The sequence below is a fragment of the Rhinoderma darwinii genome, chromosome 1, assembly GCF_050947455.1.
Source record: "Rhinoderma darwinii isolate aRhiDar2 chromosome 1, aRhiDar2.hap1, whole genome shotgun sequence".
NCBI classification, from domain to species: domain Eukaryota; kingdom Metazoa; phylum Chordata; class Amphibia; order Anura; family Rhinodermatidae; genus Rhinoderma; species Rhinoderma darwinii.
The window spans coordinates 257,591,801-257,611,885 of NC_134687.1; positions in this window are offsets into that span (position 1 = coordinate 257,591,801).

The following is a 20,085-nucleotide window of genomic DNA, read 5'->3' on the forward strand; positions in this document are numbered from 1 at the left end:
GAATGTTAATCCCTTCGTGCACCACAATGTAACAGCACATACTGGTGTGGGGGGTGATGTATGGAGCGGGCTCATTCGTTAAGCCTGCTCCATACCATGCGGGTGTCAGCTGTGTATTACAGCTGACACCGTGGACTAACAACCAGGAACAGCGAGTGCGCTATTCCTGACCGTTTAACCCCTTAAATGCCGCAGTCAAGTGTGACCGCTGCATTTAAGGCGTTAGAAAGAGGGGATGGCCCCCTCCAACAGCTTGCTGACTCCCTGCGACGCAATTTTGAGGTGCCAATGGTTGTAATGGCAGCCCAGGGGCCTAATGAAGGCCCCCAGGTAGGCCTTCTGCTAAGCCGTGTTTCTTTGGCATAATAATGGATCCAAACAAGACCCCTCACCCCTCCTCCTGGTTAGGTGGGAGGAGGATGGCTAATTACATGCAAAACCGTATATGAATCTTCTAGTGAGATACTATGTCGGACAAGTTCCAGGGCATATATTTACCAACCTTGGCATACCAAACAGGTCTATGAAATATTAATAATTCTAACCAACATTTATGGCCGAGAAGCCCTGCACTTGAGACCCAAGGAGCGTCTGAGTTTCTGGATCATATACAGCTAGCTGGGTTATATATAATATGAATTATGACAGGGCGGGCCTTGAAGGATTATATTTCCTTTGTCCTCTGCAGCCATTTCTGTAGGTAAGCGGGTACTGTAGTCTGGCTGTCTGGCTTCCAAATCATTGACTTTATTAGCACCTACAGTGAAGGAAATAAGTATTTGATCCCTTGCTGATTTAGTAAGTTTGCCCACTGTCAAAGACATGAACAGTCTAGAAATTTTAGGCTAGGTTAATTTTACCAGTGAGAGATAGATTATATTTAAAAAAAAAACAGAAAATCACATAGTCAAAATTATATATATTTATTTGCATTGTGCACAGAGAAATAAGTATTTGATCCCTTTGGCAAACAAGACTTAATACTTGGTGGCAAAACCCTTGTTGGCAAGCACAGCAGTCAGACGTTTTTTGTAGCTGATGATGAGGTTTGCACACATGTTAGATGGAATTTTGGCCCACTCCTCTTTGCAGATCATTTGTAAATAATTACAGCGAGGCTGTCTGTAATGATGAGGGTAGGGAAACAGACAAGTGAGCCCTAATCTACCCGCCACTCAGTCCCTGCCTACTTGCAACGACCCGCCCTAGGCGACGGGGTACAACTGGGCGACGGTCCCTACGCTCAATAAGTGCACGACAGACAAACAGACAAGGGTACACAGAAGCAAGGGAAAAGGGGCAGTTGCCCACGGCAACACCGTGAGCAACAAGAGTGGTGAACGAGCCGAGTCAAACCAGGAGTGTACGAGGTACCAAACGCAGAGCAGAAGAGTAGTCAGTAAGCCAGGGTCAATATGAAGCAGGGTCAAATAGTTCAAGAAGCTGCAGCAGGGCCAGGAAACCAAACGAGAAGAATCACAAGCAAGGAGGAACAGGAAAGGCAGGTATAAATAGACAGAGGGCGGGAGCTAGCTCCGTCTGGCCAGGCTGTGATAGGCTCTCTCACTCCTAAGCCTGCCATCCTGAGTGGTGGAAGATGGAGTCAGTCTCACAGACATAGAAGCAGGTGCAGACTGATTACCTATGGGCGTAGACACAGAAGCTGAGCCTGGCAGATCCTTAACACTGTCGCTTGGCAACTCGGATCTTCAGCTCCCTCCATAAGTTTTCGATGGGATTAAGGTCTGGAGACTGGCTAGGCCACTCCATGACCTTAATGTGCTTCTTTTTGAGCCACTCCTTTGTTGCCTTGGCTGTATGTTTCGGGTCATTGTCGTGCTGGAAGACCCAGCCACGATCCATTTTTAATGTCCTGGTGGAGGGAAGGAGGTTGTCACTCAGGATTTGACGGTACATGGCTCCATCCATTCTCCCATTGATGCGGTGAAGTAGTCCTGTGCCCTTAGCAGAGAAACACCCCCAAAACATAATTTTTCCACCTCCATGCTTGACAGTGGGGACGGTGTTCTTTGGGTCATAGGCAGCATTTCTCTTCCTCCAAACACGGCGAATTTGTGTTAATGCCAAAGAGCTCAATTTTAGTCTCATCTGACCACAGCAACTTCTCCCAATCACTCTCAGTATCATCCAGATGTTCATTTGCAAACTTTCGACGGGCCTGTACATGTGCCTTCTTGAGCAGGGGGACCTTGCGGGCACTGCAGGATTTTAATCTATTACGGCATAATGTGTTACCAATGGTTTTCTTGGTGACTGTGGTCCCAGCTGCCTTTAGATCATTAACAAGTTCCCCCCGTGTAGTTTTTCGGCTGAGCTCTCACCTTCCTCAGGATCAAGGATACCCCACAAGGTGAGATTTTGCATGGAGCCCCAGATCGATGTCGATTGACAGTCATTTTGTATGTCTTCCATTTTCTTACTATTGCACCAACAGTTGTCTCCTTCTCACCCAGCATCTTGCTTATGGTTTTGTAGCCCATTCCAGCCTTGTGCAGGTCTATGATCTTGTCCCTGACATCCTTAGAAAGCTCTTTGGACTTGCCCATGTTGTAGAGGTTAGAGTCAGACTGATTAATTGAGTCTTTGGACAGGAGTCTTTTATACAGGTGACCATTTAAGACAGCTGTCTTTAATGCAGGCACCAAGTTGATTTGGAGCATGTAACTTGTCTGGAGGAGGCTGAACTCTTAATGGTTGGTAGGGGATCAAATACTTATTTCTCTGTGCACAATACAAATAAATATATATAATTTTGACAATGTGATTTTCAGTTGTTTTTTTTAAATATAATCTATCTCTCACTGGTAAAATTAACCTAGCCTAAAAATTCTAGACTGTTCATGTCTTTGACAGTGGACAAACTTACAAAATCAGCAAGGGATCAAATACTTATTTCCTTCACTGTAGGTGTGATTGGAGCCCCACAGAGACACATTTGGTCCTTGTGTTGACATGCAAACTAATTTGGTTATGTCCCTGGAAGAGGACATTCTGATTATCCACCACAGTCAGGGAGATTAGAGAGACTCTGTCACCACATTATAAGTGCCCTATCTCCTACATAAGGAGATCGGCGCTGTAATGTAGGTGACAGTAATGCTTTTTATTTAAAAAAAACAATCTATTTTCACAAAGTTAGGAGCGATTTTGGTTTATGCTAATGAGCTTTCTTAATGCCCATATGGGCGTATTTTTACTTTCGACCAAGTGGGCATTGTACAGAGGAGTGTATGACGCTGACCAATCGGCATCATGCACTCCTCTCCATTCATTTACACTGCACTAGCGATATAATTATATCACTATGTGCAGCTACATACACAAACCCTAACATTACTACAGTGTCCTGATAATGAATACACATGACCATCCAGCTTGGACGTCATGTGTATTCAGAATCCTGACACTTCTGAATCTTTTTTGTGAGATTCCGGCAAGTGAAACGAAATCTTGCGAGATTACGGAGCTAAACGAGATTTAGTTTCACTTGCCGGAATCTCACAAAAAAGATTCAGATGTGCCAGGATTCTGAATACACATGACGTCCAGGCTGGATGGTCATGTGTATTCATTATCAGGACACTGTAGTAATGTTAGGGTTTGTGTATGTAGCTGCACAGGGCACTTATCTCAGGTGCTGGCCAGCTCAAAGGCTTATCTCCTTTCCAGTACAGCTTCTCCCCTGGCACCTCCTCTGGTGTTCTCTCATCTCTACACTTCCAAGGCTGGCTCCCTCCTCTGTCTCCTGGATTCTCACTGCATCCTCTCTATTTCTCCACCATGTCACATGGCATCCACTGACTTCCACTTCCTGTCAGACAGCTCTGTCTCTTAAGTCACTGGTTCTGGAGTGACCGCTAGTGACTGCTAACAATATGGCAGGCATACACTAGATAAAACATATAGTAGGTACAGATAAAACAGAAGCAATCATCACTCCAGACAAGAGGGAACACAGAATGAAAGTACCACTAAACATGAAAGATGCACAGGGAAGACAGTTCAATTTAAAAGGGCAGTATCACCCCCTTACAACCGTTAAGATGAAGCATTTCCCGGAACTGCTGGATATGGCCAGTGGCCCAATAATGTCCACAGCGATTCTCTGGAAGGGCTCATCAATGATTGGCAAAGGGGCTAATTGGACTTTTGGGATACGTCCCGGCTTCCCCACCATTTGGTATGTCATACAAGAACGGCAGTAGTTTGCTATGTCGGTTCCCATTTAAGGCCAATAAAAGTTGTGAGCAACCCCTAAATGTCCAGCTAGGGGGCAACCCTCATTAACCCCTTCCCGCTCCTGGACGTACTATTAGGTCATGGCAGATGTATCGTTCGCGCTCCATGACCTAATAGTACGTCTCACGAGTAACGGCCGTCCTCCCGACACATACAGGAGCTGTGACAGCTGCTGTCTTGTTCAGCAGCTGTCACAGCTCCTACAGCGGGGACCGATCGCTGTGTCCCTGCTGATTAACCCCTTAAAAGCCACGTTCTATAGAAATCGCTGCTTTTTAGGGGTTAAGCTGCCATCGCCGGCCTGCTACACGATAGCGTCCGGCGATGGTGACTATGGCAACCCGGACACCAAACAATGGCGTCCGACTATGCCATAGACGGAAGCCTAGTGCGTCCTGACAACGTCAGGACCCACTATGCTTGCTGTCAGTGAGTAGCCGACAGTTCTAATACACTGCATTACGCATGTAGTGCAGTGTATTAGAATAGCGATCAGGGCCTCCTGCCCTCCAGTCCCCTAGTGGGACAAAGTAATAAAGTAAAAAAAAAGTAAAAAAAAGATGTGTAAAAATAAGAAAATAAAAGTTTTAAGAGTATTAAAAGTAAAAATCCCCCCTTTTCCCTTATCAGTCATTTATTATTAATAAAAATATATAAACAAACAAATAAACTATACATAATTGGTATCGCCGCGTCTGTAACGGCCTGAACTACAAAATTATTTAATTATTTATCCCGCACGGTGAACGCCGTAAAAGAAAATCATAAAAAACCGTACCACAATCACAATTGTTTGGTCACTTTACCTCCCAAAAAATGGAATAAAAAGAGATCAAAAAGTCGCATGTACCTAAAAATGGAACTGTTCGAAACTACAGTTCGTTACGCAAAAAATAAGTCCTCGCACGGCTTTATTGATTGAAAAATAAAAAAGTTCTGGCTCTTAGAATATGGTAACACAAAAAGTGAATGATTTTTTACAAAACGTATTTTATTGTGCAAACGCCATAAGACATAAAAAAAAACTATAAACATCTGGTATCGCCATAATCGTATCGCCCCGCAGAATAAAGTGAATATGTCATTTATAGCGCATGGTGAACGCTGTAAAAAAAACAGAATAAAAAAAACAATAGTAGAATTGCTGTTTTTTAGTCACCACACCACCTAAAAATAGAATAAAAACTGATCAAAAAGCTGCGTGCACCCCAAGAAAACTACAATGGATTCCTCAAGGGGTCTAGTTTCCAAATTGGGGTCACTTTTGGGGGTTTTCCACTGTTTTGGCACCACAAGACCTCTTCAAACCGGACATGGTGCCTAATAAAAAAAGAGGCCTCAAAATCCACTAGGTCCTCCTTTGCTTCGGAGGCCGGTGCTTCAGTCCATTACCACACTAGGGCCACATGTGGGATATTTCTCAAAACTGCAGAATCTGGGCAATAAGTATTGAGTTGCGTTTCTCTGGTAAAACCTTTTGTGTTATAAAAAAAAATGGTATAAAAAGGATTTTCTTACAAAAAAAATAAATGTAAATTTCTCCTCTACTTTGCTCTAAATTTCTGTGAAACACCTAAAGGGTTCATAAACTTTCTAAATGCTGTTGTGAATACTTTGAGGGGTCTAGTTTCTAAAATGGGGTGTTTCATAGGGGTTTCTAATATATGGGCCCCTCAAAGCAACTTCAGAACTGAACTGTAACCGAAAAAAATAAATAAATTAGGCAATACTTCGCTTCTTACATTATACTGATAATGAGCCGTGCCCACCCCGAGATGACCCCAGTTTTGACCGTTTGTATAAACGGAGACCCCTATTAGACCGTTTCAGTGCCCGGTTTTCCCAAGCATACACCCCCGAGAAGTGTATTTCTATTGATGAGTCCCTGGTACATTTTAAAGGGAGGGTTCAATTCCGCGAGTACCTGCCGGGTAAGAGGGCATGGTATGGCGTGAAGATGTATAAGCTGTGCGAGAGTGCATCAAGGTATATCTACAGGTTTAGGATATATGAAGGAAAGGCCACCCCCAAACCAGACTGCATCCTGGACTACAATAGGTACATGGGAGGGATGGACTTGTCAGATCAAGTCCTGAAGCCCTACAGCGCCATGCGGTGTGGTATAAGAAGCTGGCCGGGAACATCATACAGCTGTCATTGTACAATGCGTACGTGCTACATCGATGTGCAGCCAGAGGGGAACTTTCCTGGAATTTCAAGAGGTGATTATCAAGAACCTCATCTTTAGGGACCAAGAAGGGGGGGCACCCAGTACTTCTGGAAGTGGGGCCACACGCATCGTACCAGGGCGGCAACACTTTCCAGGAGAAGTTCCCCAAACTGGCAAGAAGGGAAAAAGTCAAAAGAGGTGCAAAGTCTGCTATAAGAGGGCGATAAGGGATGACACAATATATCAATGTGACACGTGTCCCGAAAAACCAGAGCTCTGTATGAAAGAGTGTATTAAAATTGATCATACATCCCTTGGTTTATAATTTACCCCAATTTTACTTACCCTGATGCACTCCGCACAGCTTATCCCCCCTAGTCTTTCCCCTCTGGGCCCTGCTGAGTGCACAGGCAGCTGATAACAGCCACATTGAGGGTATTGCCATACCCGGGAGAACCCACATTACAGTTTATGGGGTGTAGGTCTCCGGTCAAAATGCTCACTACACCTCTAGATGAATGCCTTAATGGTGTCGTTTTGAAAACGGGGTCACTTCTTGCGTGTTTCAACTGTACTGGTACCTCAGGGGCTTCTGCATACATGACTTCGCACTAGAAAATCCCCAGTAGGCCAAATGGTGGTCCTTTCCTTCTGAGCCCTCCCATGGGCCCAAACGGCAGTTTATCACCACAAATGGGGTACTGCCGCACTCAGGACAAATTGGGCAACAGAATGGGGTATTTTGTTTCTTGTGAAAATAAGAAATTTTCAGCCAAAACGACATATTATTTGAAAAAAATAATTTTGTTTTCATTCCCAGTCCAATTCAAATAAGTTCTGTGAAAAAACTATGGGGTTAAAATGGTCACAACACTCATAAATGAATTCCTTGAGGGGTGTAGTTTCCAAAATGGGGTCATTTGTGGTTGGTTTCTATTGCTTTGATACCTCTGGGGCTCTGCAAATGCGACATGGCACCCGAAAACCAATCTAGCAAAATCTGGACTCCAAAGAACACATCGCGCTCCTTTCATTCTGAGGCCTCCCATGGGCCCAAACGGCAGTTTATCACCACAAATGGGGTATTGCCGCACTCAGGAGAAATTGGGCAACAAAATGAAGTATTTTATTTCTTGTGAAAATAAGAATTTTTGAGCTAAAATTACATATTATTGGAAAAAATATATATTTTTTTAATTCCCAGCCCAATTCAAATAAGTTCTGTGAAGAAACTATGGAGTCTAAATGGTCACATTACCCATAAATGAATTCCTTGAGGGGTGTAGTTTCCAAAATGGGGTCACTTCTGGTGGGTTTCCATTGCTTTGATACCTCTGGGGCTCTGCAAATGCGACATGGTACCCGAAAACCAAACCAGCAAAATCTGTACTCCAAAGAACACACAGCGCTCCTTCCCTTCTGAGGCCTCCCATGGGCCCAAACGGCAGTTTATCGCCACAAATGGGGTATTGCTGCACTCAGGAGAAATTGGGCAACAAAATGGAGTATTTTGTTCCCTGTGAAAATAAGAAATTTTGATCAAAAATTACATCTTATTGGAAAAAAATGGCATTTTTTTAATGTCACAGCCCAATTGAAATAGGTGCTGTGAAAAAACTGTGCGGTCAAAATGGTAACAACAACCATAAATTAATTCCTTGAGGGGTGTAGTTTCCAAAATGGGGTCACTATTGGGGGATTCCTACTGTTTTGGCACCTCAACACCTCTTCAAACCTGGCATGCTGCTTAAAATATATTCTAATAAAAAAAAGAGGACTCAAAATACACTAGGTACTTCTTTGCTTCTAGGGCTTGTGTTTTATTCCACGAGCGAACTAGAGTCACATGTGGGACATTTCTAAAAACTACAGAATCTGGACAATACATATTTAGTAGTGTTTCTCTGGTAAAACCTTCTGTGTTACAGAAAAAAAATTAATAAAATTGAAATTCAGCAAGAAAAATGAAATTTGCAAATTTCACCTCCACATTGCTTTAATTCCTGTGAAATGCCTGAAGGGTTAAAAAACTTTCTAAATGCTGTTTTGAATACTTTGAGGGGTCTAGTTTTTAAAATGGGGTGTTTTATCAGGGTTTCTAATACATAGGCCCCTCAAAGCCACTTCAGAACTCAAGAGGTACCTTAAAAAAAAGGCTTTTTAAATTTTCTTTAAAATATGAGAAATTGCTGTTTATGTTCTAAGCCTTGTAATGTCCAAGAAAAAGAAAAGAATGTTCAAAAAACGATGCCAATCTAAAGTAGACATATTGGAAATGTGAACTAGTAACTATTTTGGGTGGTATAACCATCTGTTTTACAAGCAGATGCATTTAAATTCTGAAAAATGCTATTTTTTCAAAATTTTCTCTAAATTTTGCAATTTTTCACCAATAAACACTGAATATAATCGACCAAATTTTACCATGAACATGAAGCCCAATGTGTCACAAGAAAACAATCTCAGAATCGCTTAGGTAGGTTTAAGCATTCCAACGTTATTACCACATAAAGTGAAATATGTCAGATTTGAAAAATGGGCTCTGAGCCTTAAGGCCAAAACAAGGCTGCGTCCTTAAGGGGTTAATTGCTCATGAAACTGGTGTGGTACTATGAGCTTTTGCTTTTTTTAACCATGCCTGCTGGTGATCACAGGGAATAGTCTCCCTATACCACCTGCCTTGATCTCAGAATATCCTCTCTTGTCAGATTCATCGCGTTTTTCCAGCAAGGTCCCTTAGCTTGATGCTCTAAGCTGACATCATCATGTAAAGCAGCCTGGAACTCTTCGCTCTGGGTGGCTAGGTGGGAAGTAAAAGTGACAGCTCCTTTGTGACACTTTCTGGTCTGTTAGCTGGCAGTATCAGTATCAGAGGCGTAGCTATGGGTTTAGCACAGGGGGGGGGGCAAAACATACACTACCGTTCAAAAGTTTAGGGTCACTTAGAAATGGGGCGACCTGTAATTTATTTTGAGTCATGGGGACTAACACCCACACTTTCTGCCCCACTTCATAAATTCTCTCTCTCGCATTGGGGTCATACTATTGCTTTTGGCTGACTTGGACCTGCACCATGCTCTTCCGTATCAACCTGGTCAGGGTTTGCATCTGTTCCTGGAACCTGACATACCCTATGACTGATACCTCTGGAGTAACCAATTCTCCTTCACAGGATTCTCTTATCAGATCTAGGGGCTCCCGTACTCGTCTTACATACAGGAACTCAAAGATGGAGAACCCTGTTGACACCTGTTGTTCCTCTTGGTAAGCAAACAATAGGTGGGGGAGATACCCCTAGGACTCGACAATCGACTTGAGCATTTGTTTTAGGGTCCCATTAAATCGTTCACACAGACCATTAGACTGTGGGTGATAGTAGCTGGCTACAAGGTGTTCACCTGCATTTTCTTACAAAGGCACTGCATCAGGTTGGACATAAACTTGGTCCCCTGATCAGTAAGCATGTCCCTGGGAAATCTGAATGGAGGATAACGCTATGGCTTCTGGGTACTGAGTAGCATAATCTACCACTGTGTAGGCAGGTTTCTTAGTGAAGAATAATGGATACGACAACTTTTCCTCGAATAATACTTTACTTGGATCACAACAATGCAACATTATGGGAGCAAGCAGACGAACTGAGGTTGGGGACGTCGATCCTGCTGGAGTCCCCCTGGGAGAGGTTGGGCATGAACCCACGTTACTCCGCTCGGCCGTCTTTGCGCCTCTGACAGTTACAGTGGGAGCTACGCGCTATTGGCAGAATATTAGAGGTCAAGAGATACACTTCCATCCTCCTAGCTGCGATGTGGGTATCAAGAGAACTATCCGAACCTTCCGGCACCACCGTGGGTCCTTGCGGCGCTAACCGCTACCTTTCACGGTATATCCTCTCCCATCCTCAGCTGACGGCCAGTAGGGATCGGACACGCCTAGGAATGCAACCAAGATTTTGGGTACAGGTGCGAGAGTCTTACACAGGGCACTTATCTCAGGTGCTGGCCAGCTCAAAGGCTTATCTCCTTTCCAGTACAGCTTCTCCCCTGGCACCTCCTCTGGTGTTCTCTCATCTCTACACTTCCAAGGCTGGCTCCCTCCTCTGTCTCCTGGATTCTCACTGCATCTTCTCTCTTTCTCCACCATGTCACATGGCAACCACTGACTTCCACTTCCTGTCAGACAGCTCTGTCTCTTAAGTCACTGGTTCTGGAGTGACCGCTAGTGACTGCTAACAACATGGCAGGCATACACTAGATAAAACATATAGTAGGTACAGATAAAACAGAAGCAGTCATCACTCCAGACAAGAAGGAACACAGAATGAAAGTACCACTAAACATGAAAGATGCACAGGGAAGACAGTTCAATTTAAAAGGGCAGTATCACCCCCTAACAACCCTTAAGATGAAGCATTTCCCGGAACTGCTGGATATGGCCAGTGGCCCAATAATGTCCACAGCGATTCTCTGGAAGGGCTCATCCATAATTGGCAAAGGGGCTAATTGGACTTTTGGGATACGTCCCGGCTTCCCCACCATTTGGCATGCCATACAAGAACGGCAGTAGTTTGCTATGTCGGTTCCCATTTTAGGCCAATAAAAGTTATGAGCAACCCCTAAATGTCCAGCTAGGGGGCAACCCTCATTAATTGCTCATGAAACTGGTGTGGTACTATGAGCTTTTGCTTTTTTTAACCATGCCTGCTGGTGATCACAGGGAATAGTCTCCCTATACCACCTGCATTGATCTCAGAATATCCTCTCCTTGTCAGATTCATCGTGTTTTTCCAGCAAGGTCCCTTAGCTTGATGCTCTAAGCTGACATCATCATGTAAAGCAGCCTGGAACTCTTCGCACTGGGTGGCTAGGTGGGAAGTAAAAGCGACTGCTCCTTTGTGACACTTTCTGGTCTGTTAGCTGGCAGTATCAGTATCAGAGGCGTAGCTAGGGGTTTAGCACGGGGGGGGGGGGCAAAACATACACTACCGTTCAAAAGTTTAGGGTCACTTAGAAATTTCCTTATTTTTGAAAGAAAAGCACAGTTTTTTTCAATGAAGATAACATTAAATTAATCAGAAATACACTCTATACATTTTTAATGTGCTAAATGAGTATTCTAGCTGCAAACGTCTGGTTTTTAATGCAATATCTACATAGATGTATAGAGGCCCATTTCCAGCAACCATCACTCCAGTGTTCTAATGGTACACTGTGTTTGCTAACTGTGTTAGAAGGCTAATGGATGATTAGAAAACCCTTGAAAACCCTTGTGCAATTATGTTAGCACCGCAGTAAACAGTTTTGCTGTTTAGAGGAGCTATAAAACTGATCTTCCTTTGAGCTAGTTGAGAAACTGGAGCATTACATTTGTGGGTTCGATTAAACTCTCCAAGTGGCTAGAAAAAGAGAGCTTTCATGTGAAATTCAACAGTCTATTCTTGTTCTTAGAAATGAAGACAATTCCATGTGAGAAATTGCCAAGAAACTGAAGATTTCCCACAACGGTGTGTACTACTCCCTTCAGAGGACAGCACAAACAGGCTCTAACCAGAGTAGAAAGAGAAGTGGGAGGCCCCGCTGCACAACTGAGCAACAAGACAAGTAAATTAGAATCTCTAGTTTGAGAAATAGACGCCTCACAGGTCCTCAACTGGCAGCTTCATTAAATAGTACCCGCAAAACGCCAGTGTCAACGTCTACAGTGAAGAGGCGACTCCGGGATGCTGGCCTTCAGGGCAGAGTGGCAAAGAAAAAGCCATATCTGACACTGGCTAATAAAAGGAAAAGATTAATATGGGCAAAACAACACAGACATTGGACAGAGTGTTATGGACAGACGAATCGAAGTTTGAGGTGTTTGGATCACACAGAAGAACATTTGTGAGACACAAAACAACTGAAAATATGCTGGAAGAGTGCCTGACGCCATCTGTCAAGCATGGTGGAGGTAATGTGATGGTCTGGGGTTGCTTTGGTGCTGGTAAAGTGGGAGATTTGTACAAGGCAAAAGGAATTTTGAATAAGGAAGGCTATCACTCCATTTTGCAATGGCATGCCATAACCTGTGGACAGCACTTGATTGGAGCCAATTTCATCCTACAACAGGACAATGACCCAAAGCACACCTCCAAATTATGCAAGAACTATTTAGAGAAGAAGCAGGCAGCTGGTATTCTACCTATAATGGAGTGGCCAGCGCAATCACCAGATCTCAACCCCATAGAGCTGTTGTGGGAGCAGCTTGACCGTATGGTACGCAAGAAGTGCCCATCAAGCCAATCCAATTTGTGGGAGGGGCTTCTGGAAGCATGGGGGGAAATTTCTCCCGATTACCTCAGGAAATTAACAGCTAGAATGCCAAAGGTCTGCAATGCTGTAATTGCTGCAAATGGAGCATTCTTTCACGAAAGCAAAGTTTGAAGGAGAAAATTATTATTTCAAATAAAAATCATTATTTCTAACCTTGTCAATGTCTTGACTATATTTTCTAGTCATTTTGAAACTCATTTGATAAATAGAAGTGTGAGTTTTCATGGAAAACACAAAATTGTCTGGGTGACCCCAAACTTTTGAACGGTAGTGTATCTGAGTGGGCTCCAACCCAGTGTGCGCCCCTAGCACATGTTTACAACTGAAGAGGCGCATTCTAATTATATACCAGCCATCATCCCAGTATATAATCCTTATCATCCCTAAATATACCAGCCATCAGTCGTGTATAAAAACCCCCATCATCCCTGTATATGGCAGTTATCATCCCTGTATATAACCCCTATCATCTCTGTATATACCAGCCTGGCTAGTATATACAGTTAAGATGGGGAATATAAACAGGGATGATGGCTGGTATATACAGGGATGATGGGGGTTATATAAGGGAATGATGGCTAGTATACACAGGGTTGATGGGGTTAATGCAGGGATGATGGCTGGACTACCCATCATCTCTGTATATAACAACCATCATCCCTGTATATAACAACCATAATCCCTGTATATAACAACCATCATTCCTGTATATACCAGCCAGGCTACCCCTGCCGTATAGTTTTGTACGGTGTAAAAACTACTGCTCCCAGCATGACCTGAACAATGGTAAGGATATTCTGGGAGTTGCTGTTTCACAAAATAAAATCATACCACCCATCATCTCCCTGCAGATCATACAGTAGTGATTAGAGGCAGAACAAACATTTACATTAAGTGGCTCACTGGTGACGTCTTTTCAGATTCTAGTTGTTCCTTTACCCTTTTCTTCTCCACCCTTTTCTAGACCTCTATGATGACTTCTTCCGGCCACAGCCCATTACTGCAGTTTGCCGCTCAGATGTCTTCAGCTTCTCACTTTTCAAACATTTCTATACCTATAAACAGAGATAGAATTCTCATGGTACAACACACTACGCACCTAAATATAATAGCGCCATACACTGTGTCCCTGATTATAATAGCACCATACACTGCACCTGTAATTTTAGTAGCACAATACACTGTGTGCCCCACATATAGCCCCCTGTAAATTGTGCCCTACATAAAGCCCCCTGTAGATAGTGTCTCACCTTTAGCCTCCCCTGTAGATTGTGCCTACGTATAACCCCCCTGTAGATAATGCCACTCACACATTTTAGTGAAAAAAAACCTTTACATAATCACCTTAATCCCATCTCCGCATCGTCCTGTGTCAATTCAGGCCTGCTCTCTTCTTAGCAGGTCTGCTGGGGCTGAACGACACTTGCGTTGTTAAAGGGCGCTGATTGGTAGGGCAGAATGACTTGCCCTGCCAATCAACGGAAGCGGCGCAATGACGTTACCGCGCCACTGGGCACGATGACGTCATCACGCTGCTAGCATCATTGAAAGGCACCGATTGGCAGGGCAGAATGACTTGCCCCACCAATCAGCGCCTTTCAACAACGGAAGCGCTAGCGTCATTGAAAGGCGCTGAATAGTCGGGCACCGAACGTGCCCGGCCATTCGGTGCTTATGCATGTAATTGTATGTGCGTCCTATAGACGCAGATACAATTACTGCAGGAGGGGTTGCGGCGGATGTTTTCAGTTGCGCCGCCTCCCCCTCAGACAGGCAGCAGGCCGCCGTGTGTGGCGTGGCCATGGCGGGGGCAGCGGTCATGGCAGGGGCAGTCATGGTGGGCCCCACCATCTCAGTGGGCCCAGGGCCACCACCCCCTCTGCCCCCCTCTAGCTACGCTTCTGCTGAGCATATACCATATTATAGTTATCAGGACATATCTCTAGAACGTCACTGGTTACACGACTATTACCCATTACCAGTGGCGTAACTACCGCTGTAGCAGCAGTAGCGGCTGCTACGGGGCCCGCAGCATGAGGAGGAGGCTCCGCTAGCAGCCGCTATGGCTGCTACAGTGCAACGCCACTGAAGGGGTTGTTCCTACAAAAGATATGCATCCCCTATCCACAGGATAAGGGATACATGTGGGATCGCTGGGACGCCCAGCGATAAGGAGAACGGGGGACCGAAAGTCCCCCGAAGTTCTCCATGACAAACTCCGGGGTCTGTCGGCAGCTCCATAGAAATGAATTATGCACCGGTCACGCTTCTGCGCATGTGTGACCAGCGCTCCTTTCATTTTTATTGAACTGCGCAGACCCTGGAAGTCCGTGGTTTCTCATGGAGAACTTCGGGGGAATTTCGGTCCCCCGTTCTCCTTATCGCTGCCAGCAATGGATAGGGGATACATCTCTTTTGTAGGACAAACTATAGGCTGTTTTTCTTTTTCTTGGGGGTGGGGGGGGGGTGGGGTGGGTTGGGGGCTGTATGGCGTTATCTACAGGGGGGCCTCTATGGCGTTATCTACAGGGGGAGGGCTGTATGGCGCTATCTACAGGGGGGGCTGTATGGCGTTATCTACAGGGGAGGGCTGTATGGCGTTATCTACAGGGGGAAGGCTGTGTGGCGTTATCTACAGGGGGGGGCTGTAAGGTGCTATCTATAGGGGGGTGCTGTGTGGCTGAATCTATAGGGAGGTACTATCTACAAGGGGGGCTTGTGTGATACCAGGGGAGGAGGGCCCCAGTCAAAAGTTTGCTATGGAGCTCATTATTTCCTAGTTACGCCCCTGCCGATTACCTTAGCAGCATCACCAAATAGTATGTCATTACAGGGTTCCACATGGTCACATAGCATATTAACATCATTAGACAATTCTACATGGCAGGGTTCAGAGAGATCAAGAGGGGAACATATTACCTTATCATCAACATCACACATTTCAACAGAGGTTGGGGGGTCATCAGCAGCATACTGAGATAATAACTGTCCCAGGTCAGTACCTAATAAGACATTCGTAGGAATATTTGCAGACACCCCCACTTCTTTTAACCCCCTCCCTGTACCCCAATCAAGGTGTACCTGTGCCATGGGGAAGGCATTGTTTGACTCCCCCAATCCCTGTGACAGTCAGGGTTTTTCCAGGAATAATGTCCTCTGAAGACACAAGTTCGGCACGGACCAGGGTCATATCAGCGCCGGTGTCTCTCAGCCCCACAGTGACAGTATTGCCCACAGTAACTGTGATTGTAGATTGTCACTGGGTTTCCCCTCAATTCCACCCACACACAAAACAGCTGAAGGGGAACCAGGTGGCTTGGGCAGCAGGGTATTCTTCTTTTTCTCAGGGCAGGTAGGGCTGAGGTGGCCCAATTTGTTACACACAAAACATCTGCGGGAATCAAATGCAGGCCTGGTGGGGGGGAACAGGGCCAAGACCCCCTGGGGGTCGGTTGGCAAAATAAAACGTGTTTGTAGTTGGCTTACCCCCTTTCTAGTTGGCAATAGCAGGCTTTGGCACTGCTGGTTCCCGGTTGACAACATAGGCATCCGCAATGTGTGCTGCCTGTGCTGCATCCTTGGGCTCCCAGTCCAATACAAACTGTCACACTTCCACAGGGCAAATGTGTAACAATTGATCTTTAATAATCAGATCCTCCAGTGTAATGTCGGGGTAGGGAGACAGACAGGTGAGCCCTAATCTACCCGCCACTCATTCCCTGCCTACTTGCACGGCCCGTCCTAGGCGATGGCGTACAACTGGGCGACGGTCCCTACGCTCAATATGTGCATGACAGACAAACAGACAAGGGTACACAGAAGTTAAGGGAAATGGGGCAGTTGCCCACGGCAACACCGTGAGCAACAAGAGTAGTGAACGAGCCGAGTCAAACAAGGAGTGTACGTGGTGCCAAACGCAGAGCAGGAGAGTAGTCAGTAAAGCCAGGGTCAATATGAAACAGAGGTCAATAGGAAAAGCAGAACAGCAGAGCCAGGAAGCAAAAGAATCACAGGCAAAGGACAAGCAGCAAATGAAGGTATAAGTAGACCAAGGGCGGGAGCTAGGACCGTCTGGCCAGGCTGTGATAGGTTCTCCCACTACTCAGCCTACCAGCCTGAGTGGTAGCAGAAGGAGTCACTCTAGCAGACCTAGGCACAGATGCAGGCTGATTAACCACGGGCGTTGACACAGAAGCTGTATCTGGCAAATCCTTTACATCTTAATTATAAAAAGGTGATTCTGATATAACTTTAATATTTTCTTCCTTAAAAAGGGGAGGGGAGAGTCTAGGTATTCAATCTGTTCATGTGTAAGCTTAGGGAAATCAATGGAGGACAAAAAAGCCTGCAGCTTCATATCTGAAGAATACATATTTTGAAGAATACAAATCCAGGCAATATCTTCAGAAAAGTTCAGGATTACTCCTGTTTTCCCACTATTTGCATCTATCCGCAGTTTTTATTATTATTATTAATAATGGTAGTCAGCAACTTAGCTGGCTTCCCCTCTTTTTTTTTTTTTTTTTAGCTCTCTTCCTCTAGAAGAAGCAACCCCTAATATAGGCCTTGAAAGAGTCCCAAACGACATCTGGAGCAGTCGAGCTATCATTATACCAAAAAAAAAAATAGAGACGGAATTAATTCCTCCATCCTGCCTTGCGATCCATCAGATCCCTGAGTAATGAGGACTCTTCCGATGGCAAAATAGATTTTTTTTTATAAGTGGGCCACTGGAAAATCAACTTTCCGGGAGCATCCCAACTCTCTGAGGCCTTAGGGTCCAACCTGTATGTAGACTTAAATCTGGCACCAGAGTCAGTCTTTTTATCAGGTTTATCCTAGTCCTTTTGAAGCCATTCTGAATCAACTGGACAAGAAGGTAATAATTCCTCCTTGAGAATAGGAAAATAAAAGAGTTGCTCTCTTTTAGATTTTTCCTTGCCATCCCTCTTAAGGCCCTATTACATAATAGGCCGCTGCAGGGAGCACCGATCAACGAGACATGGTTGATTGGGGCTCGTTTGCTCCTGTCACACGGAGCTATGGATGGGAATGAGCGGTCGTTACTCCGATTGCTTGTTTCCATACATTATTATCATGTTGGCAGCACGTGTCCGTTTACACATGGAGATGTGCTGCCGACAACGATAATCTTTTACTTTTTTAAAACGATAAGATCAGCAGATGATCGAGCGTTTGCTCGTTCATCTGCTAATCGCTGCCTTGTTTACACAGGGCAATTGTTGTCAACGCTTGTCTGCCCGATAATCGTCCAGTGTAAAAGCCCCTTTAGATTACAAAGTCTTCTTGACTGCTTTTATCAGATCTGGAACTTTATCTTTATTTAAGAAATACAGAGAGCAAAGGAGCATGGCGCAGCCATAGTGGAAGGCGGCTTGACTGGGATAGAAGCAGGGAGGCTTTCAGTATAGGAAAGGTTAAGTTCAGGATTATTACAGGAAACGGCCACTAGGTGGTAGGAGTGCACTGCTGAGGCGTGGTTATATAAGGCAGAGCAGTTGGAGCGCAGACAGAGAAAAAATTAGTTGGAGTCAGTGGGAGCTGTGATCTGTCAGCACCAATGGCGTCTTCTATGGAGGGTTTTCTTGATGCTGGGGGACAGCTGTGACCCAGCGAGGCCAGGACTGGGTTCAAGCCACTCTGATGGCTGCCGTTACGGATGACGGGGGTGCGGTAGCAGAACCTGTGACCCGGGCGCGGGCCCATTATTCTCGGCCACCAGAGCGCCTCAGCCTGGAGGTAACCCTCCAGAGTCAGGCGCCGCTTACGGATCCCCACCAGGGACCCTCCTGCCGCAGCTGACCGGAGACGTTCTGCTCCGACAGGCCTGCGGGTAGGGAGGAATCCTTCTCGGCGGCGGGACTCGGCGGGAGCTGGGTGCGGGGGGCTCCTCCTCCCCCCATTCCTTTTTGTCGGGGAGCAGCAGGGAGCAGTGCGGTTGAGACCCCTGGTGTGGAACCAGCGGGGGAGGTGGGCTTTCAGGGAATCGTCCCTGGGCAGGGAGGCACGCATTAACAGGTGCGGTAGGGAGTGCTAGACCTACCGAGCTGGCGGTACAACACCGCGGCCTTCGAAGGAGCGAAGGCAGGCGGCCTGCGCGTAAAAGGTTCCGAGATGGCGGGGGTTTCTTCTATGGCGGGGGTTTCCCCGTTGTCCGAGGACTCGCAGGAGGAAGGTGAGCTGCAGGATGCGGCTGGAGTAGTTTTCCAGATGTGCCTCCCTTGCAGAGTGCACCCTCCATTTTGACAGCAAGGAGCTCCGTGGGATGGCCGGGAGGACGTCAAGTCACTGCTGCGGCTGCTGGGAGTCCTTCCCAGGGTCAGCCAGGTGAAAGCGCTTCGGCGCAACCAATCTTGTTGGGGGTCTTTATTACTGGTAGGGGTTGCTGGAGGGTTGGGGGTGGGATAGGAGTGCACAGGATATGTTGTCTGGGGTGTTGATGTGGCTGGCGCGCTTGGGGGCAATATGCAAGGGTGTTTGGAGGGCCCTACGGCTGTGTGGTCTTCTGCGGTGCAAGGCCTGTGAGTGTGCCAGGGGTGGGTGTCGGCTGTGAATACTTCTGCTGAGGGGGGCGCCCGTGGTGGGTGCTGTTGGGGCGGCGGTTGTCGGTGGTGTGGCAGCAACTCAGGTTAAGGTGGCTACGGGTGCGGGTACCGGGTTGAAGGATGGGGGTGAGGCTTTGAATGCTAAAAATGGGGTTGAAGTTTAGCTGGCGGACGCTGCTAAGGGGGAGGTGAATGTTTGTTTTGAGGGGCCACTAGGGGCCCACTTGAAGAAGGAGATTAAGGAGAAAATCTGGAAGGACGAATATGTGGAGATCTTCTCTTTTTTGCCCCCTGGAAAAATGTAAAGGGACAGTGTCATGATTTTTTTTATTTAATATAATATTATATTGAGGTTTTTTTTATTAACACTTTCTTACTGTACTGGGGGCTGCCATGTTTTATTATATCTGTGTATGTATCTCTTAACGACACATACACAGATGGAATACGGCAGCAACAGGGCATAGGACACAATGAACGCCTCCCGTCCATTGCCGCTGCCATCTGGCTCTGTACTGCACAAGCGCAGTTCAGAGCGACCCAGCATAGAAGTTGGTTTGTAGTGGGAAAGCCGGCACATTTATGAAGACCGGCCGCACTGCAGGTAAGGTGTGTGTGTGAGAAAGAAAGGTAGGATCCAGCGAGATATAGTGGTAAAAGGAAACTGTTTCCTCTTTATTTAAACGTGAATGATAAAATAACGAACATAGGAAAAAGAACGCAGTACAAGGTGGTCAAAATATGGCAAATTGAGGGAGCCTACGCGTTTCGAACACAATCT